General features: G+C 55.4%; 1 pseudogene; it reads left to right on the top strand.

Annotated features, from left to right (window-relative positions):
- The first annotated feature begins 11,591 nt into the window (after nucleotides 1-11,591).
- On the top strand, nucleotides 11,592-13,092 carry LOC140222169 (uncharacterized; annotated as a pseudogene).
- Nucleotides 13,093-23,071: the final 9,979 nt, after the last annotated feature.

Genomic DNA, 23,071 nt, shown 5'->3' with positions numbered 1-23,071 from the left:
GAGCCCCCACCCCTCGCGTGAGTGCCTCGTGGCCGACGCGCACTCCGAGGGATCCAACAGCAATGACGCCGAGGGGAGACAAAGGGCTCCCCCCTCGCGCGCCGCGGCTACGACCGGAGCCTTACCAAGGGCGCCGGAGTGCTCTCAGCAACCGGAGGCGCGTGCAGGCGCCCGCCAAGAAGTCGAGCACCCCCACAACGAGGGTGGAGCACGACAACGGGCGCATGATGTCCAACAACGCATCTGCGTGGACGAAGAGTGTCCGCAGCTCTTCGCCCGCGCCAGCCAAAACGTCGCAGCCGCGGCGGTGTTGCTCCGACAGCTCCCCGAACCAGCGACGCCCGAGGAGCGACGGGCACGCCAAGAGATGTGCAACCTGCTCGAATGCGCCGCCGTCCAGCAGGCGGAAAGTTCCACGTCCCGGCGACGCGGGCAGAACGCCAGCAGGGCGATGCCCGACGTACCCCTGGAAAGGCGGGGGGAATCTGTCCATCAACCCCCTCCTAGGGCAAATCAGGCCACGTCCGCCCGACGGACACCACCACCCACGGGAGGCGAGGCTTGATCCGTCCACCAGCGCGTCGGCCTCGTCCGCGACGCTCGCGACACCCTGAACGCGCGGAGACGCTCCCGCGCGGACAGGGAGGACGAGGTAGATCGAGGCTACCACGTCCACCGTGGCGGGCGCTACGACAGCGGGGAAGACCGCAGCCCGAGCCCCGGTCCGGCTGGGCCCTGGGCCTTCTCTGCGCGCATCCTGAACGCACCTTTTCCGCCACGCTTCAGGCAACCCACAAGTATAGCCAAATACTCAGGGGAGACGAATCCTGGGGTATGGCTCAGCGATTACTGGCTTGCATGTCAAGCCGGCGGGGCGGATGATGACCTGTTTATCATCCGACTCAACGCGAGCTTGGCTAGAACATATCCCTTTGGGACGAGTTCGCAGCTGGAACGACCTGAAGGAGGTTTTCATAGGCAACTTCCAAGGCACGTACACGCGCCCCGGCAACTCCTGGGACCTCCGGAGCTGTCGCCAGGGGGCGGACGAGTCCCTCCGGGATTATATCCGGCGCTTCTCCAGGAAGCGCACCGAGCTCTCCAACGTCACGGACGCCGACGTCATAGGGGCTTTCCTAGCGGGAACCTCCTGCCGGCCCCTCGTCCACGAGCTGGGGCGCCGAGGCCCGCGAACCACGGAGGAGCTCCTCAATATCGCCACTAGCTATGCCTCGGGCGAAGAGGCTGTTGGAGCGATCTTCGACCGCTCCAAAGGCAAGGCGAAACGGGAGGAAGATGCCGACAAAGGCACCTCCAACCGCCAGTAGAAGAAGAAGGGCAAACAGCGGCGCGAGGCCCCCCTCATGGCCGCAGTCGAGCGCAAGCGAGGGCAGCCGCCCCCCGAGGGCACTCCCGGCTTCTTCGACAAATTGCTCGAGGGACCGTGCCCGAACCACGAGTTCCACGTGAAGCATGCCTACAAAGACTGCAACCTCATGAAGAGATACTTCGTGGGCAATCCGGTGAAAGGCGACCGGAAGCGGAAGCCCGATGAGGAAAAGAAGGGCGACGAAGAGAAGGAAGACGGCTTCCCCAAGGTGGACGGCTGCTTCATGATCTTCGGCGGCTCCGCGGCATACGACACCAAGCGCCAGCAGAAGCTGGAGCGCCGGGAGGTCTACGCGGCCGAGCCAGCGACTCCGGCCTTCCTAGACTGGTCGGGGCCGGCCATCACCTTCGACAGGTCCGACCACCCTGGACGCGTCCGGCACCCGGGGCGTTACCCTCTCGTCGTCGACCCCATCATCGGCACGACGCGCCTCACCAAGGTGCTCATGGATGGGGGCAGCGGCCTCAACATCCTCTACGCCGAGACCCTCGACGCTATGGGGATCGACCGTTCCCGCCTCCGTCCCAGCAAGGCGCCCTTCCATGGCGTCGTACCAGGGAAGCAGGCAATGCCCCTCGGGCAAATCGACCTACCCGTTACGTTCAGGACCCCTTCCAACTACAGGAAGGAGGTCCTCACCTTCGAGGTGGTGGGGTTCCGTGGAACCTACCATGCCATCTTGGGACGGCCATGCTACGCAAAGTTCATGGCTATCCCCAACTACACCTACCTCAAGCTCAAGCTGCCGGGGCCCAACGGGGTCATCACCGTCGGCACGACCTTTCAGAAGGCATACGAGTGCGACGTAGAGTGCTGCGAGTACGCCGCGGCCATCATCGTCACGAGCGACCTGGCGGTCCAGCTTACGGAGGCCATCGAGGACCGGCCCGACTCCAAGCAGCCGAACATCTCCTTCGAGCCCGCCGAAGGCATCAAGGAGGTCCCCCTCGATCCCGGCTGTTCCAACGGAGGAGTCGTGCGGATCAGCGCGGCCTTATCCCCCAAATAGGAAAGCGCGCTCGTCGACTTCCTCCGCACGAACAACGACGTCTTCGCATGGAAGCCCTCGGACATGCCCGGCATTCCGAGAGAAGTCGCCGAGCACTCCTTCAACATCAAGGCCGGCTCCAAGCCAGTGAAGCAAGGATTGTGCCATTTCGACGAGGAAAGGTGCAAGGCCATCGGCGAAGAGCTCCAGAAGCTTCTGACGGCTGGGTTCATCAAGAAAGTGCACCACCCCGAGTGGCTGGCTAATCCTGTCCTTGTACCAAAAAAGAATGGGAAATGGAGGATGTGTGTCGATTATACCGGTCTCAGCAAAGCGTGTCCAAAGGACCCGTTTCCTTTGCCACGCATAGATCAAATAGTCGACTCAACCGCCGGGTGCGAGACCCTCAGCTTCCTCGACGCATATTCCGGCTACCATCAGATCGCGATGAAAGAGGCCGACCAGCTCGCTACCTCCTTCATCACCCCCTTTGGCCCCTACTGCTACGTTAAGATGCCATTCGGCCTCGAAATCGTGTCGTGATACGAGGTAGGCTACACTAGCGCAAATCAAAAATTCTACCGCGTATAACCAGGAAGAACTGCTGTATAAGGATCACGGGATTACCACTCGACGCACTACTGGTGCGGAAGATGTAGATATGCGTCGATGCAGTGAAGACGATCACGTAGTCGTACGTAGTCGATCACGTCCAGCAGCTCCTAAGCAGCTCGTCCACGTGCAGCAAGATCGCCTCCGGTGCCGGGGCTCGTCGTTGGCTCGTCGTGGCTCGGCGGCGGCTCGTCGGCGGCTCGTCCAAGTGCTGAAGGCGCAACACCTCCAAGGTATCCACACGTGCAGGGAGGAAGCGTCACAAGCCGGACTGCTAGATCCGCGAGTTGCAACACGCGAGGGCGTGGGAGACGCGGCAGGTGTGTTTCGCCAAAAAGGTGTAAACCCTAGGGCGCCTCCACCCCTCTATTTATAGAGGTTCCTGACGGGCCTCTGGATCCGAGGCCCATTAGTACTTCTAAACCTAATCCAACTCGGATCAGATCCGAATTGGGCTTCCAGCCCCTTAAGTGTGTGACCCTATGGGTTCGGATACGTATAGACATGGCCCGAGTACTCCTACTCGGCCCAATAGTCGGTAGCGGCCTCTAGCAAGACGTGCCAACTCCTATACGCACACGAAGATCATATCAGACGAACCATCACAACATAATATACATGCTATTCCCTTTGCCTCACGATATTTGGTCTAGCTTCAAGCCGACCGCTCTTTCTCGATCCTGTGATTCGGAATCCCTTTGTAGGTTAACTCTTAACCGTACGTAGCATGGCCATGCATTTTCGGATCCGATCACTCGAGGGGCCCAGAGATATCACTCTCAATCAGAGAGGGGCAAATCCCATCTTGATTGACCATGTCTCATAGCATGCTTCTTGACAAACCCGAAAGCTACCATTATAACTACCCTGTTACGGCGTAGCGTTTGATAGCCCCTAAGTAGGTCGATCCACATCTAGAATACATGCGACAATCTTAGGTCTAAGGACAAAGCGTATATGTTGTTTAAAGAGAGAACTACTTCTCGTGTTGGGTCAGTCCTAGCACATGTCTCCACATGTGTCCACATTATTAGTTCAACATCTCCATGTCCATGACTTGTGAAACATAGTCATCAACTAATACATGTGCTAGTCTAATATTCATGTGTGTCCTCACATGAACTCCGACTAGGGACAACTTTAGAATAACCATACAAGTAAAGAGTTTCACATACAATTCACATAATTGCAAATCAATTCAAGTAGCCTTCAATGGATATTCAATGAACACAACATACAAATCATGGATACAAATGGAATATCATCATCTCTATGATTGCCTCTAGGGCATACCTCCAACAGTCTCCCACTTGCACTAGAGTTAATCTAGAAGGTACCTAATACCCATAGCTCTTACATGCGCATCATGCTTAGCCTGCGGGAGTGGTTTTGTCAACGGATCAGAAATGTTCAGATCCGTGTGTATTTTGCATATCTTGATCTCACCCCGGTTAACGAAGTCTTGAATGAGATGAAATCGCCGCATTACGTGTTTGTTCTTCTGGTGGTTCCTTGGCTCCTTTGCTTGCGCAATTGCCCCATTGTTATCACAGTAGAGATTCAATGGGCTGGACGCATTCGGGAACACACCAAGCTCAATGAGGAAATTCCTTATCCAAACACCTTCCTTCGCGGCTTCCGAAGCCGTGATGTACTCGGCTTCTGTCGTAGAATCGGCCACCGTCTCTTGCTTGGAACTCTTCCAACTAACAGCACCACCATTTAGCGTGAACACAAATCCTGATTGTGACTTTGAATCATCTCTGTCGGTTTGGAAACTAGCATCGGTGTAACCTGTTACAACGAGCTCCTCCTCACCTCCATAGACGAGGAACATATCTTTAGTCCTTCTCAAGTACTTAAGAATGTTTTTCACCGCTGTCCAGTGACTCTCACCTGGATCAGATTGGTGTCTGCTTGTCATACTTAGCGCATACGAAACATCTGGGCGAGTACTTATCATTGCATACATGATAGATCCAATAGCCGAGGCATATGGCACTCTACTCATGCGATCCCGCTCATCAGCAGTCGAAGGACACTGAGTCTTGCTGAGATGTATGCCATGTGACATAGGCAAGAACCCTTTCTTTGCCTCTTCCATGCTGAACCGCTTCAACACTTTGTCAATGTAAGTATCTTGGCTTAAACCTATAAGCCTTCTCGATCTATCTCTATAGATCTAAATGCCCAGAATATATGCCGCTTCCCCTAAGTCCTTCATCGAAAAACTATTTTTCAGTGAAGTCTTTACGGACTCAAGCATAGGAATGTTATTTCCAATCAGTAATATGTCATCCACATATAAGATTAGAAATACTACAGAGCTCCCACTAACCTTCTTGTAAACACAAGACTCTTCTTCGTTCTTGGTGAAGTCAAACCCTTTGACCACTTCATCAAAACGAATGTTCCAACTCCTAGATGCTTGCTTCAATCCATAAATGGATCTCTGAAGCTTGCATACCTTTCCAGCATTTTTCGGATCGACAAAACCCTCGGACTGTATCATATACACGTCCTCAGCTAGGTTTCCATTCAGGAAAGCTGTCTTGACATCCATCTGCCATATCTCATAATCGAAATATGCAGCTATAGCTAGAATAATCCGAATGGACTTAAGCATCACTACGGGCGAGAAGGTCTCATCGTAGTCAACTCCTTGAACTTGTCGAAAACCTTTTGCGACAAGTCGTGCTTTATAGATGTGAACATTTCCATCCACGTCCTTTTTCTTCTTATAGATCTACTTGCACTCTATGGCTTTAACACCATCAGGCGGGTCAACCAAGTTTCAAACTTGATTGTCTCCCATGGACTCTATTTCGGATTGCATGGCACTCTACCATTTTTCAGAGTCTGGGTCCATCATTGCTTCTGCATATGTCGCAGGCTCATCATTGTCCAACAATAATATTTCCCGCATTTCGCGGAGCCTTGCTGACCTTCGTGGTTGTGGCGGTGCTTCTCTTGCCATGGGTATCTCAACTTGTTCTGCTACATTAGCATCACTCATTGATTCTTGCCCGATCGGCTCATCTTGAACTTTTTCAAGATGCACTGTCTTTCCACTCTTTTCTCCTTTGAGAAACTCTTTCTCTAGGAAAATCCCGTTCCGAGCGACAAACACTTTGCCTTCTGATCGGTTGTAGAAATAATATCCCAAAGTTTTCTTTGGATATCCCACGAAAATGCACTTATCTGACTTGGGTGTGATCTTGTCCGACTGAAGTCGCTTGACAAACACTTCACATCCCCAAATCTTTAGAAAAGACAAACTAGGAACCTTTCCAGTCCATATCTCATATGGTGTCTTAACTACGGATTTAGATGGTACCCTATTAAGTGTGAAAGCTGCTGTTTCTAGAGCGTATCCCCACAATGACAACGGTAGGTCCGACTGGCTCATCATTGATCGAACCATGTCTAACAAAGTTCGATTACCTCGCTCGGACACACCGTTTCTCTGAGGTGTTCCAAGCGGCGTGAGTTGTGGAACAATTCCGCAACTCTTTAGATGATTGCTAAACTCGTGGCTCAAATACTCGCCTCCACGATCAGATCGTAAGGCCTTAATTTTCTTGCCACGCTGATTTTCAACTTCATTCTGAAATTCCTTGAACTTTTCAAAGGTTTCAGACTTGTGCCTCATCAAGTAGACATAGCCATATCTACTAAAATCATCAGTGAAAGTTATGAAGTATTGGAATCCTCCTCTAGCCGTCGTGCTCATTGGTCCGCATACATCACTATGTACAAGTTCCAACAAGTCTACTGCTCTCTCAGGAAATCCTGTGAAAAGGCGTCTTGGTCATCTTGCCTAGCAAGCAAGCCTCACATGTCTCGTATGATTCAAAATCAAATGAAGTTAGAAGTCCATCAGAATGGAGCTTCTTCATGCGCTTTTCACTTATATGACCCAAACGACAATGCCACAAGTAGGTAGGACTCAAATCATTAGGCCGAGGCCTTTTAGCACTTACATTACAGACAGGTGAACCATCAAGATTTAAAACAAATAATCCATTCACAATGGGTGCAAAAGCCATAAACATATTATTCTTAGAGATCACACAACCATTGTTTTCACTCGCAAATGAATAACCATACTTCATCAAGCATGAAGGAGACAAAATGTTTCGACTTAAACTAGGAACAAAATAACAATTATTCAACTCCATAATAAATCCTGACGGGAGGTGGAGTTGCATCGTCCCGATGGTCAACGCAGCAACTCTTGCATTATTGCCCTCGCGGAAGTCAACTTCTCCTCTTTCCACGCTTCTACTTCTTATCATTCCCTGCATCGAATTGCAAATATGAGCAACCGATCCGGTATCAAATACCCAAGAATTAATAATTGTATCAGCGAGAAATATGTTGTCTATAACATTAACAACAAGCGTACCTGAGGTAGAAGTACTCTTACTTCCGCCATTCTTCAACGAAGCTAGGTACTGCTTGCAGATTCTCTTCCAGTGACCAAGTTCATGACAGTAAAAGCACTCTTTGTCTGAAGCAGGTCCAGGTCCAGCTTTAACCTTGGGCGCTGGGTTTGGCTTGGACGTTCCAGCCTTGCCCTTCTTCTTCCAAGAATTGCCCTTCTTCTTAAAGCTAGGCTTGTTCTGTATAGCCATCACATGGCTGGTACTAACGCTTTTCTTGATGTCTACCTCTGCTGTCTTGAGCATACCACACAGTTCATTCAAACCCTTCTCCGTCCCATGCATATGGTAGTTCGAGATGAAGTTCCCATAGCTAGGCGGAAGAGATGAAAGAATGAAGTCAGTGGCCAACTCTTTGCCCATTGGGAAGCCCAGCTTCTCCAATCGCTGAGTGTAACCAACCATCTTGATTACATGTGGTCCTACTGCTGCGCCTTCTGCTAACTTGCACTCCAGAAAGGCTTTGGACACATTGAACCTTTCGGTCCTAGCCTGTGTCTGGAACATGTCCTTGAGCGCCACGATCATATCGTGTGCCTCATGATTTGTTTCGAATTGCATCTGCAGGTCGGGTTCCATGCAAGCAAGCATAAGGCAGCTTACCTCAAGATTAGCATCAAATGCCTTCTTGTAAGCAGCCTTAACGGCAGCAGATGCATCATCAGCAGGTACTGGTGGTAGTGGGGTGTCTAGAACATCTTCCTTTTTATCGGCCCTGAGAACAATTCTCAGGTTACGGATCCAATCCGAGTAGTTTGTTCCATTCAACTTGTCCTTCTCAAGGACCGAACGCAAAGCAAACGATGTGGTGGTGTTGCTAGGTGCCATTTAATCTACAACAAAAGTAATGCAAAATACACTAAGACAAACGTATCCATGATAGAGCAAATTACATTAAACTATTTTAACAGAATCTACTCCCACTAAAATCAATATCCCTCTATTGAAACTTAGTGATTCAGGATCCACAACTAACAAGTCCACTAGTGAGCTTTAGCATCACCGCTAGCAAACGAAGTAGATCGGTAAGCAACTTTTGCTAATCATATCACATATGACTCCTGTTGTTGGGTGACATCTCTATGTCTCGGCGCCCAACCTTTATGCCCCAAGGTCCTTAACCGTTAAGATAACCTTGTTAAGCAAACCAACCCTTATGCGTGTAAGTGTCCGACACAAACCCGTCTAGTCAAGGAAAACTAGTGGCACCCTAATTTCATAGACCTACCACTAATTGTACAAGACATGGGACGGTGCAAGTTATAGTTGGGAGGGCATACTAACTTAAACTTTGTGAGGGATCGTTCTACTTCTAACATCACAACATGCAGAAAGTAAAACATAAACAGAATAGCATTCACACAGCTGTGACACAGTATGACCCGTTTTTATATGGTGATCTCCATCTCCATAGAACCTGTTCACCATGGTGATCTCCATCTCCATGTTCCATGTGCGCCATCCTCCTGGTGATGAGTCCTCCAAGAACTAGAACATGCTATTACACCTAATAGCTAGTAAAGAATCTAGTAATGAAGATTACATAGTTGCTTGGATCATCACAGATTGGTACGCAGACCATTAAATACAATAAAGTGACAACACATATGGCTCCTGCCGTGTTGCCGTACGCGCGACACGCAGGTCACGAATGAGTTACACACATGCATCACATACACAAGGGGGCCATACTGATCACAAGATACATACATACATCCTGCAAAACAGAGTTAGGCGTCCTAACGTTCCAAACTTCGGAGGCCCGAAACTCCATCTTCCAAGCCAAATTTGGGAAATCTAATTTCGCCGAAAATGGCGAAGCGGTTGAATTTGATGTGTAACTTTTTCTGTAGATCAATTTTCATACAAAATTCGCCCCGATCCGAGATCGTACCGAAGAGTTACAGCTGATTTACCGAAGCATACGCATACGGCAAAAATCCTGACCCCGGCAGTAGATCCCATCTACTATTGCACATCTAATGCGCCTGGCGTATGACCCTGGATTTCGATTCGACCAATCATATTGATCTTCACTCACTGCAACTAGATTTACGTGTATCACTTAACTCCGATGGCGGAAACCGACCGGTAGGAGTATGTCATTACACTACCATTGCAGCAAGGGCACGAAAACAGGACATAGATCAAACGGAAAACTCGCATATCTCCATATGCACACATCCCGAATCCAAAACTAAGCAGCTACGGCTCTTGATACCACTGTCGTGATACGAGGTAGGCTACACTAGCGCAAATCAAAAATTCTACCGCGTATAACCAGGAAGAACTGCCGTATAAGGATCACGGGATTACCACTCGACGCACTACTAGTGCGGAAGATGTAGATATGCGTCGATGCAGTAAAGACGATCACGTAGTCGTACGTAGTCGATCAATGTAGTCGTACGTAGTCGATCACGTCCAGCAGCTCCTAAGCAGCTCATCCACGTGCAGCAAGATCGCCTCCGGTGCCGCGGCTCGTCGTTGGCTCGTCGTGGCTCGTCGGCGGCTCGTCCAAGTGCTGCAGGCGCAACACCTCCAAGGTATCCACACGTGCAGGGAGGAAGCGTCGCAAGCCGGACTGCTAGATCCGCGAGTTGCAACACGCGAGGGCGTGGGAGGCGCGGCAGGTGTGTTTCGCCAAAAAGGTGTAAACCCTAGGGCGCCTCCACCCCTCTATTTATAGAGGTTCCTGATGGGCCTCTGGATCCGAGGCCCATTAGTACTTCTAAACCTAATCCAACTCGGATCAGATCCGAATTGGGCTTCCAGCCCCTTAAGTGTGTGACCCTATGGGTTCGGATACGTATAGACATGGCCCGAGTACTCCTACTCGGCCCAATAGTCGGTAGCGGCCCCTAGCAAGACGTGCCAACTCCTATACGCACACGAAGATCATATTAGACGAACCATCACAACATAATATACATGATATTCCCTTTGCCTCACGATATTTGGTCTAGCTTCAAGCCGACCGCTCTTTCTCGATCCTGTGATTCGGAATCCCTTTGTAGGTTAACTCTTAACCGTACGTAGCATGGCCTACGTTGACGACATCGTAGTTAAATCCAGGAGGGGCGACCAGCTCGTTCCCGACCTTGAACTAGCCTTCGAAAGGCTGAGGGATAAGCGTATTAAGCTCAATCCCAAAAAATGTGTGTTCGGAGTCCCAAGGGGCATGCTATTAGGCTTCATCATCTCCGTACGCGGCATCGAAGCAAACTCAGAAAAGATAGCGGCCATCGGCGACATGGCGCCAATCTGGAACATAAAGGGAGTTCAGCGCGTCATGGGATGCTTGGCGGCTCTAAGTCGATTCATCTCGTGCCTCGGCGAGCGAGGGCTTCCTCTCTATCGGCTCCTGAAGAAGACCGACCGCTTCGAATGGACCAGCGAGGCCCAGGAGGCGCTTGACCGACTCAAGGACCTCCTGACAAAGGCCCCGATCCTAGTCCCGCCTACCGACAGCGAATCCCTCCAGCTCTACATCGCGGCGACCACCCAGGTGGTTAGCGCGGCCCTGGTGGTGGAACGAGAAGAGGAGGGACACGCTCTCAAGGTGCAACGCCCGGTGTATTTCATCAGTGAAGTCTTGTCCGAATCCAAGACACGTTACCCACAGATCTAGAAGCTCGTCTACGCCATCCTTATCACGAAGAGGAAGCTGCGCCACTACTTCACCTCCCACCCGGTAACGGTCGTTTCATCATTCCCGTTAGGCGAAGTAATCCAGAACCCAAACGCTACGGGGAGGATCGCGAAGTGGGTGCTTGAGCTCATGGACCAAGGTATCACCTACGTCCCCCGCACCGCCATCAAGTCCCAGGCACTCGCCGACTTCGTGGCAGAGTGGACGGAGATTCAAATGCCATCGGCGCCAGAGAAGCAGGAGTATTGGACAATGTACTTCGACGGGTCACTGATGAGGGCCCGCACCGGAGCGGGTCTCGTCTTCGTCTCTCCCTTGGGCGTGCGCATCAGGTACATGACCCGCCTCCATTTTCCTGCATCCAATAATGTCGCCGAGTACGAAGCCCTCCTCAACGGACTCTGCATCGCCATCGAGCTGGGTATCCATCGGCTGGACATCCGGGGTGATTCCCAGTTAGTCGTCAAACAAGTCATGAAGGAGTGGAGCTGCCACGACCCCAAAATGGCAGCCTACTGCAAAGAGGTCCGTAAGCTCAAAGACAAGTTCGACGGGCTAGAGCTCAACCACGTCGCAAGGCGCTTCAACGAAGCTGTCGACGAGCTGGCGAAGGCGGCATCCGGCCGAATGCCCGTCCCCGACGGCGTCTTCGTTAGCGACCAATTGAAGCCTTCAATCCGTTACCCAGAACTGGCAGGGGTCGGCGAAGCACCCCCGGCCCTGGGATCGGGACCCGAGTCAGGGGAGGTCGGCAATGCGCCACCTGTCCCAGACCCGAGCACCAGTCCCGAGGGGGTCGACACCGCTTTGCCCGACTCGGCCCCGGGAGCCGATCCGTCCGACCCCGTGGTCATGGAAATCACGGCAGACCCCGCGGTGGGGGCCGACCCCCCAATCGACTGGAGAGCCCCATACCTCGACTACCTCGTCCGCGACACGCTCCCGGCAGACAAAACGGAGGCCCGTAGGATCGCGCGCCGCGCCAAATCCTTCGCCATCATCGACCAAGAGCTCTACAAGAAAAGCCACACCGGGATCCTCCAGCGCTGCATCCCGGTCGAACAGGGAAAGGTGCTGATCCAGGATATCCACGCCGGAGCCTGTGGTCACCACGCCGCGCCAAGGACCCTCGTTGGCAACGCCTTTCGACAAGGTTTTTACTGGCCGACCGCGGTCGCTGACGCTACCCAGGTAGTCCGCACCTGTGAAGGGTGGCAATTCTTTGCCCGCCAGACTCACCTGCCCGCGTAGGCGTTGCAGACCATCCCCATCACGTGGCCGTTCGCGGTCTGGGGGCTGGATCTCGTCGGACCCTTCAAGAAGGCGCCCGGGGGCTTCACCCACCTGCTTGTCGCCATCGACAAGTTCTCCAAATGGATCGAGGCGAGACCGGTGGCGCAAATTAGGTCCGAGCAGGTGGTACAGTTCTTCACCGACATCATCCACCGCTTCGGGATCCCAAATTCCATCATCACCGACAACGGCACGCAGTTCACTGGGAAGAGATTCCTCCAGTTCTGCGACGACCACCACATCCGAGTGGATTGGGCGGCCATAGCACACCCTCGCACGAACGGGCAAGTCGAGCGAGCCAATGGCATGATACTCCAGGGTCTCAAGCCACGGATCTTCGACTGTCTTAAGAAATTCGGCGGACGGTGGGTTGCGGAGCTTCCCGCAGTCCTTTGGAGCCTGAGGACGACCCCCAGCCGGGCGATGGGCTTCACCCCATTCTTCATGATCTACGGGTCAGAGGCCATTTTTCCCACCAATCTAGAGTACGGATCGCCGAGGGTCAAGGCATACGACGAACAGGGAAACTAGGCATCACTCGAGGACGCACAAGATCAACTCGATGAGGCGCGAGACGTAGCCCTACTACACTCGGCTAAGTACCAGCAGGCCCTACGGCGTTACCACAGCCGCAAGGTACAAGGCCGAGCCTTCAACGTCGGCGACTTGGTGCTCTGCCTCGTCCAGGACAATAGGGGTCAGCACAAGTTGACACCCCCATGGGAAGGCCCGTTCATCGTCGTACAAGTACTACGGCCAGGCACCTACAAGCTGGCGAATCCCGACGGGTAGATCTTCAGCAACGCCTGGAACATAGAACAGCTAAGGCGCTTTTACCCATAGCTCTTATTTCCAAGTTCTGCACAACTTGTCTTCAATTCCGATAATCCCGTTAAGCTCAGGGGTATCCGACCCTGGCCTCGTTCCAGGGCCGCATACCCCTCGGGGGCTACCAGTTTTGCTCTTCTGCGAAAAAAGAAACCCCGAGCCGTCTCGGTTCAGGCTTTTTCCTTTAAGCTCAGGGGTATCCGACCCTGGCCTTGTTCCAGGACCGCATACCCCTCGGGGGCTATCAGGGGTTCCGACCCCAGCCGCTTGGCACCATCTAAAAGAAACGTTTTTTTCTTTTCAAACCAAACACTCCCTTTCTAGACTTTTGGACGCAAAAAGAGAAGAATGCGCGAACGGTGCTCAGGCAAGATTGATCGGACTGTGAAAAAACCGACGCCCCAGTGGCTACGGCACCTTCGCTCATCAAAGCTTACTGACGCACCCGACAACATATTCTAAACTTTCAAGCCCAAAGGAACAGTAAAGGGGATCGGAAACTTTCGCACGGCAAAGTTATGAACAAGCCCGTATGGCCATCACGAAACAAGTTCGAAACTGACATAATTACAATTTGGGCGCAAGCCTGGTACAGTTAACTTGACGAGGGGTCGGCAGGAGGGACGGCCTCATCCTCCAGGAGCTTCGCGAGGGCCTCCGTCGGTGCGAACACCGCTGCATCAATCTCGTCCAGCTCGGCTTCGGAGTAATCGGCGGCGTACCCTTCGCTCATCCCGGCAAAGTTGATGCCGGAATAATGGGAGCTGAAGACCCCGAAGGCTCGCCGCACGCCGACGTGAAGCGCGTCCACGGCGATCTCGCTACGCCGACGGCGTACCCCGAGGACACGAGCCGGCAGAGAGCTCGACCCCTCCTCCGGAACCACGCCGAAGTCGTCGCAGACAACGCGGACCGCATCCTGCAGGGCGCTGAGCTCACCGCGCTCCGCGTCGAGCAAACCCTTTAGCTTGGCGATTTCGCCTGCAGGAATCATCCGGAAAAGCCCACCGTGTTAAAGAACAAACCGCAACACCACGAGAACGCGGGAACGGAAAAGAGACTCACCGTCAGCCCAGGCCTTTAGCTCGCACTCCCGGTCGGCTCCTCGAGACATGGCGGTCTGGAGTCCCTGCTCGGCCTCCTCTTTCTTGGCCTTCTCGGCGTCCCGGTCTTGCAAAGCCTGGTGCCGCTCACGCCGGACGCGCTCGACGGTCTTCTGGAGGGTTTCATACTCCCCCCTCAGCCGGGCAAGCTCCTCAGCGTCGCGGCGGGCCCTCTCAGCAGCTGCTCGAAACTCCTCATGGTCAAGACGGGCCTTGTCAATGATGGCTTGGAGCTTGGCCTCCGATCGCCGTGCCTCCTCCAGCGCCACCCCCTCACGCCTTTGCAGGTCGCGGATGACCCCCTGGGCGGCAGTGACCTGCAGGGACAGCTCCCTGGTGCGCTCCCTCTCCGCGTTGAAGCGCTCCCAAAGCCCCCGCTCCAGCCGGAGGAAACCAGATTTCCCCCGACTGCACTCTTGGAGGGCCTGCAAAGCAACGTGCCATCAGGGATAAAGCAAAGGGAGATGCTGATCACCAACAGTAGGGGCAACATACCTGGCTGCTAGGGAGAATGGTGTTGCCCAGAACCCCCAACGCCGAGGACAGAGCCGCCTGGGCGTGGGCAAGGCCACCCTGCACCGGCTGCCACTTGTGCCACTCCGTGGCGTCGTCCAGCATGAAAAGATGCCTCGGCGGGTCCTCGCGGGATGACCAGCGAAGGATGGACCCTCTCCACGCCTTGGGAATGGTGGGAGCCAAGGCCGAGGTAGGAGCTGATCCTAACGCTGCCGTCAAGGTCGGCACCATCGCACTAGAAGCCGCCGGGTTCACCGACGGCCCCGGTACCTGCACACCCGTCGCCGCCGAGGCCGCCGCAGGGTCGCCCCGTGGCGGCGCCACCTCCGGCGCAAGTGGCGGTATCCCCGCGGCTACCTCGCCCCTCGCCGCAACCACCTGGGGAGGCTCCTCCATTCCTGCCGGAGTCCCCCCAGCGGACCTCTCCGCCTCCGCCACCGGGGCCACTTCCGCGGGGGTAATCGGGGTGGAGGTCCCCGCCTCCGTCGCCGTTGCCTCCGCCGCCGCGCTTTCGGGGGCAGGCGCTCCCTCCGCCGCAGATCCCGCCATGGCTGCGGGGGCATCCGCCCCACCTCCCGTCGCCGCCGTCTCCTCCGCCTCGTCGGCATCAAGGTCGATCACCTCCCCGGCCTGAGAACCCAGGGGGATCGTGCCCTGAGCTGTAGGGGCGACCGGGGGAACCGAAGGCGGAGTGGGGTCCGCTCCCCCTCCCGCGACCGACGCCGCCGTCGCTCCGCCAGCCGCCAACACAGGGGCCGCCTCCGCGGAGGGGTCCGCGGCCTCACCAGGGACCCCGCCGCTCGCCGCGGGCGGGACCGCGGTCCGCCCCCCGGAGGAGGACGACAACCGCAACACCTTCTTAGGCGCCAGCTGCAGGGCATGGCCACGAGGAGCGGCGCTGCCCATCGACGAACAAACGTCAGCAGGAACGAACGCGAAAAGGGGAGAGGAACGAAATGCAAGGAAGGCCAACTTACGTTCTTGAAGCACAAGGACGGCACGCGCGCTTCGCCTCGGAGCTTGACGCCGATCCCGGGACATCCGGCAGCGGCTGCTTGTCGCCGCTTCGCTGCCCTCCAGTCGCGGGCGCGGCGGTAGAGGTGGTCTCCGTGGACCCCCGAGGAACGCCCTGGGCGGACTCCTGGGGGGCGCCCCGCGCTGGCTCCAGAGCGGCGACGGGGGCAGGCTCCGAAGACCCCCGAGGGGCGCCCCGCGCCAGCTCCGGGAAGGAGCCCCGTGTCGACCCCTAGGGGGCATCCCTCGCCGACCCCTGAGGAGTGTCCCGCGCCCGCTCCTGGGGGGCGCCCCGCACCGGCTCCAAAGCGGTGGTGGGGGCAGGCTCCGAAGACCCCCGAGGGGCGCTCCGCGCCGACTCCAGGAAGGGGCCCCGCGTCGATCCCTGGGGGGCACCCCTCGCCGACCCCTGGGGAGCGTCTCGCGCTCGCTCCTGGGAGACGCCCCGCACCGGCCCCTGGGGGGCGTCCCGCGTCGACTCCTGGGGGACGCTCTGTACTGGCCCCTGGGGCGCAGCCCCAGGGCCTTGCGGAGCCGAGGCCCAGGTGGACGCCTCCTCCGCTTCACCACCCGCGGCCGTCCGCGGGCGCGCCTCCCGAATTGCGAGTGCGCCCGATCGGAAGGAGGAAATCAGTTCATCCTCTTCATCATCTTCCTCATCTTCATCCTCTTCATCATCATCATCGTCGTCGTCGTCTGACACGACCGGCCCCCTCCGCCGCCGTTGGAACTCCTTGGCGGCCTTCTTCCTCTTCTTCACCATCTCCTTGTCCTTACGGCGCTTCTGCGCCTCGGCAAGGAGACGGTTGTGCGTCCGCCGCTCAGCATCTTCCGGCACCGGCGGGAGCGAGTCCACGACCCGGGTTAGCGGGCCCTACGAACGCAAAACAGCTCCACGTCAGAGTGACAATCGCAAGACACAAAGAAAGGAGGACGACGCCCCAACCCCTTACCAGGTCTATGAAGCCCGCGTCCGGGCGCATCGGCGGGTGCCCGGGAATCGGGTACTCGACGTCCTTGTCCTCCAGCGCCTCCCGAATCCGTTGCCGGATCTCGGAAGCGGCGAACGCACCCGTCGCGAAGACGGTGCCCTCGGTCGGCGCGTCGGGGGTTATGGCGGCAAGCGGCCGGATCCGAAGCATCAGCGGCACCACCCGCCGGGCGTGGTACGCTCCGATGACCCCGGCGCTGGTGAGCCCGCTCCTTTTTCAGCCGCTCGATGGCTTGCAGCAGGTCGAAGAACCGTTTCTTCTCCTTCTCCACCGGCCCGTACGCCCACACCTCTGGCACCACGTAAATGGTGCGGCCGGTGAAAGCCGGCAGGGGGGAGTTCGGGTAGTTCTTCACATAGAACTACTGATTGTGCCACCCCTTGTGGGACGCCGAGGTCTTCATCACCATATACTCCTTGGAGCGGGTATGGCGAAGGTGGATCCCGGCGCACCCGATCGGCACCGGAGGCGACCGCTGCTAACTCCCCTTCTTCTCCGACTTCTGGTACAAACTCACTATGAAAAAGTATTTCCACAGCGAGAAGTTGGGCTCGATGCCCAGGAATCCCTCGCACAGTGCGACGAACGCCGCAATATGCTGGATCCCGTTGGGATTAAGGTGCTGGAGCTCGAGCCCATAGTAGTGGAGGAGCCCCCGGAAGAAGCGGCTCGGGGGAGAAGCGAACCCCCGCTCATGGAATTGAGCGAAGGAGACGACGTAGCCGGAGGGAGGCGTCGGCACTTGCTCCGTCCCCGGCAGTTCCCACTCGCCCGCCGCCGTCCTCTCGCAGAGGAGGCCTTTTCGCACCAGGCCCTCGGCGCACGAGGAGGTGAAATGGGAGATCCCCCAGGAACCCATCGCTGGAGGAGGAGGAAGATCGACGGAGGAAGGAAGAAAGGGCGCGGCTTGGAGCGGAGGAAAGCGAAGCGGGCGCGGATGAACTAAGCGCAAGGCTGAAGGGCGAAAAGGCTCGAATGCAGAAGGCGGGCGGAACCAGCGCGGCGGGCTCCCGTTTTTATAGGAAAGGTGCGGGGGAAGCCAAATCGACGCCCCTACCGCCATAAATGCGGCGCCAGGTACGCCCCTGCCACGCCCACTTCCCTTTTGAAAACCGCGCGCACGATCGGCCGCGAAAACATCCTATCCTCCTTGATTTGCGGGACGGCGCTCCCCATAACTCCGCCTCCCGAATGGCACGCCCACGACGTCCCCCACGTACGGCCCAGACACAAACGACCGCTCCGTTCCGGCCCGAGGCCCACCGAGAGGTAAGAAAGGGATACGGGGCTGAAAATGCCCCTACGGCCCATTACGGTCCAGAGGTTTGAAGGCTGGCCCGCCATGGGTTTGACAGCTGCCTCAGGACACCCCCCGAGCAAGGGGTGAGAAGGGACGGGTCCGCTAGTGGCCAACACCCAGGCGAGCGAAAGCCAAAGGCGTCCCGACCTCATGTTCGAGTCCTGTCCGGCATAAAGTTCATGGTTTTTCCATGGGGAAAGGCAACGAGCCCCCGGATCCGGCCGAACGGACCCGGGAACTATATGAACTGGCCGGTAGGAGATTGGAGTACGCCACCAGCTTGGCCCGAGCCGGACCCCCCCAAACGGGGACCGGGACTCCACTCGAACCTACCCGTTCGCAGCTCAAAACGAGCACCACGGTTCGTCCAACGAGGATAACGTGGCACGGCTCAACCCCTCCGTCCTAGTGAATGGACGCTTGAGGAGCAACGATCAAAAGTCGACCTAGCCTCCCGACCGGTCTCCTGCAACGCGCGGGGGCTCGGGGGCTAGCCTCGCAACCAACGGCCACACGTGTGGTCATGATTCGCAGGTTCCCCGGCCAAGCTGGGATAAAGCAAGTGCACCATAAACAAAATCTGCGGCGAAACGGCGAAAGAAGCCTCCGGAGGAGCACTTTTGCTCCACCACAGGCTCGGGGGCTACTGTTGGGGGGAAATATTAACGATCTCCTAAATACCGCTTAAAAAAGCAAACGCGAAGGCCCAGGCCCACCTAGCATAATCAAAACTCTGCCTCGCCCGACCGCGGTCCCAGGGTCGGGAGCGCCCGACCTCCCTCCACGAGGCTTCCGCCTCGTCCGACTGCGGCCCCGGGGTCGGGGGCACCCGACCCTCGCCACAAGGTTCTGCCTCGTCCGACCCCGAGCACAGGGGTCGGGCTCGCTGGGGCCCCCAAGGCGGACATCCCCCTCGGATGCGGACCAGGTGGACAAGGTAATCAATCCCGTGGGTCTCCCCCGTCGGCCTCACCATAAATGCGCCGCAGGCCTGGCAGGGGGAAGGATGAACGCGCTCCTCACGCAACCCGCCGCAAGTACCTATGCACGACCATACTGTACAAGCTACAGTGCTAGCGGCTCACTTCCATTCGCCGCAGGGTACTCATGGCCTGCGCCGACCGGAGCAGAGGAGAGACTCGCCTGTCCTCGGGCCCTGCGCGCCCTCGGGTCCCGCGCGCCCGGCAGCAATGATGTGATGCCCTCTCTCCAGAAGCCATCATCAGAACGGTAGCATCCACCGTCCTCCCCAACGGACACTGGGATAACGACGAAACGCCTTCATCATAACCCGACGCCTACAAATGCTGAAGGAGCTATCTGTAGGGCGCGACGACAGTTGGCACATGCCCCCCCCTTCGGCATGCGCGCCGGCGCTCGTCAGGGGCTGGCGAAGGCGTCGGGCGTCTAGGAACTTGTTCCTCCCTTCCTGTCGTATTCTTTACCGCACTACGTTTACACTTTTATGGTCCTCTTCGCCCGATCCCAGATGTAACTCCGGCCACCCCCCTTATGATATAAAAGGAGGCACCAAGGGCTGGAGGAGGGGATCAGCTTCTTCTCCCACAAGCCACAGCACACTAGTACGCTCCCTGAGAGCACAAGCACAAAGAGACTTGGGACCTCGTCGATCTGTAACCCCTACTACAGAACCCCGCGTGGGCTATACGAGCATCCTCGATACTGGATGTAGGGCTTCCCTTGCCCGAACCAGTCTAAACCCGTGTCTCCTACGCCACCACCTGAGGCCTCACGCGCATAAAAGAAATTTACTAGTCTAAGTCTTGATCCGCCAATCTTGACAACGACAGCCTCGCACCGGCACCTGGGCCTATTAGATCCCGGCCCACCTAACTCTATCGCCCGGCCGGCCCTCTTCTTTCCCCTGCTTCTTCTGACGCGCGGGCCCGCCGACGCCAGACCCTTCTTCTATCTCGCGCCAAAACCGAGCGCGGCAGGGGGCGGCGCGGCTCGCCGGCCGGCGCCTCACCAGCGACAGGGCTAGGCCGGGGAAGCATCCCCATGCCCTAGCGCACCTATGCGCGGCGGTAGCTCCCCGGGAGGTGGTCGGAGCCATTCTCTCCATGGCGGCGGGCGGCGGCGCTAACGGCCGGCCATGACTAAGCACGACGACGGCGCGGCCTACCTTATTGACTACCCCTACAGCTTCCTAGTACCCCAAGGACTCACCTACGACTGTCCACACGAAAAGAGAACAACGGCAAGGAGGTGCTCACCATGAGCAAGAGATGCGGCGGTGGCGGATGAGAACGGCGACGGTTACGGGTACTCCGGCGGAGAGGCTGGACAACGAGTTAACCGGGATGTAGTTGGGGTATCCGCGGAGGAGTGGGCGAGAGGAATCGACAGGAGATGAGTTGTGGCAGTGGAATTTTGGTCGGCGGTGGTAAAAAGTAACACAGTGAACACGGCGGCGGGAGCGGTAGTTATTCAAGAGACTTACCGCGCGCATGGGCGACACCGTGGCCTAGTCGTAGGCTTGCATGGTGAGGAGGTGGCGTAGCTTCTGTGCTGGCAGAGGGTCGATGACGCCTGCGGTGACACGTTGTGCCCTGCTCTGTCGCCTCCCCCCCTTCTTTGTTTTTCTAACGCCCGAAATTCAGATCCAAATCACGGTCGATTTTGAATCCGACGGCCCCACGGTCCTTTAAGCAATGTTGCAGATCAACTTGAACTCTCCAAGTTTTATTTTTGCTCTGACCCAAGATAAGCATCCCAACATAGTTGAATTTGAATTTTCTTTCTCAGCTTAACTGAAACACCCTGAAACTTTAAGTTCAGTTGGTCAGTCACCCTATATGGCCATGTACCTATCTGTTGATTCACTTTCAGTGCCCCAAACTCATTCTTTTCAGTCCAACTTCCATCCATTCATGTTCTACAACTTTCAAAGATTCCATTTTGCCCATAAACACCTATACCCTTTACACTACATTTTTCTAAAATTTGCTCCAAATTCAGCCATTTCTCACTGTTTTCAGACTTAGGAAAATTGTTGATTCAGTGACTTGGCCGAAAATGGCAGAGTGCCAATTTTAGGCCTCAAATTAAATTTGTTCCCTTTATGGTTCTTGATCAACAACACCCTGGTATTCTTGTTCAAAGTCTATACTTCACTATTGTATAGTTGTCTTGATCCATTTATTTGAAAAATTTGGCAGAAATCAAATTCCAAAATGGACACTTGTGCTGTTTTTCTGAAATCCTATTGTTGGACGGTGAATAGTACATTTCAGTTTTAAATTTTCCTTTGGTTTTCTTGAGATGTTTAAGACCAGGTTTTTGTCTCCAATCTTGATCTCCAAGTTTTAAACATTCTTATCCTTCCATTCCATATTTTTGCCTAATTTTTCTGAATTTCGAATTCAAAATTCAAATTTCGATCAAATTTGACTCGAATTTGAATTTTAGCCAATTTCTTCTTCTTTTCTCCATGATTTTGCCTTTGATTTTTCTTAACTACCTTTGATGATTTAAAACACCAGGTGTTACACTCCTCCTATGCCGAGAAATCCTAAAGCACTGATGACCGTCCCTGCGGTAGGTCCCTGCGCCGACTTCTGCTTGCACGCATTCGTGTCAGGTTCGACGCCTGCAGATGTCCTCCAGCCACCACCATGAGAAGCATGGTGAGGTTGGCCACTACAACGTAAGCTCCACACTTAGCACCACTAGCTAGCACCAGCTTCCCCTACTTCTCTGTGGCATGACACGGTTTATCGCGCTTTCGTGCTGGCATCCCCAGTGGCAGATGCTCGATATTCCTCCTCGCCTGCCGTGCCCCCTCCTCCGACGCCATCCACACAAATCAGTCTATTGTCACAGCACGCCCCCTCCTCCTACGCTGGTAAATCCTTAAGCGTTGACGACCGTCCCTATAGCAAGTTCGTGCGCCGATTTCCGCTCGTACACGTCCGCGTCAGGTTTGACACCAGCATGTGTCCTCCAGCCACCACCATAAGAATCACTAGCACCAGCACTTCACCACTAGCACCAGCCTCCCCTCCTCCTCCATGGCATCACATGATTTATCATGCTTTGCACCACACGTGGCAGATGCTCGATGGATGAAGCTGTTAGGTTAGAATATAGAACTTCTAGATACACATCTAGCCATGATTCATGGGATTGACAAAAGTTCATGACATTCTAGTGTTAACCAAGAGGGAGAGAGAGAGGTAGGGGTACCTTCACCCCTAGGGGTGGTAGCAGCAGAGCTGCTGGCCATCTCACGTTCGCGTGGGGAAGTCTGCGCAAGGCAGCGATGCGCAGTGCCGTGTCGAGTTGCCGGCTAGGTGGCGGTGGTGCTTCCCGCCGCTACTGCGCAAGACCTAGATCGGTAGGTGTGTCGGTGGGACGGCTGGCTGCGGCGAACCTTGTGAGCCAAGCCGTGGCCCCCACCCTGTTTATATAGCGGCAGCGCGACAGGAGCCCACCACCCAATGCTAGGGTGGGCGCCCCCGATTAGGGCGCGGATCAGGGTCCCGATGGGCCTTTGGGTCCATTGGGGAGGAGATCAATCTAACATTCTCCCCCTTGATCTCATCATTTACTTTTAACTTTACACTTTTCGCTTTTATTCATTTCATCATAGATTAATGTGTAGAGCATGCCTCATCGTCACAGCTCAATCGCCGATAGAATCAACAGCTACAACACACCTCTCTATTTTGAAACAATTCTGTTTCTTTTGGGCCTTTTACAATCCAGAAATCATAGGCTTTCCCTTAAACCCATGCCGGCTAAGTGTTCTCTGAACATATTGGGTGGTAAGCCTTTCGTGAGCGGATCCGCAAGCAAATCTTTTGTTCTTATATGCTCGAGACTTATAGTGCGATCCTGGATTTTGTCTTTCACAACATCAAACTTTATCTCAATGGTTTTGGAAGCATTGCTTGATTTGTTCTTGTGAACATA

This window comes from Setaria viridis, chromosome 3 (assembly GCF_005286985.2).
Source record: "Setaria viridis chromosome 3, Setaria_viridis_v4.0, whole genome shotgun sequence".
Taxonomy (NCBI): Eukaryota; Viridiplantae; Streptophyta; class Magnoliopsida; order Poales; family Poaceae; genus Setaria; species Setaria viridis.
Note: the sequence above shows the minus strand (reverse complement) of the source record. Positions and strands in the feature narration are given on the sequence as shown.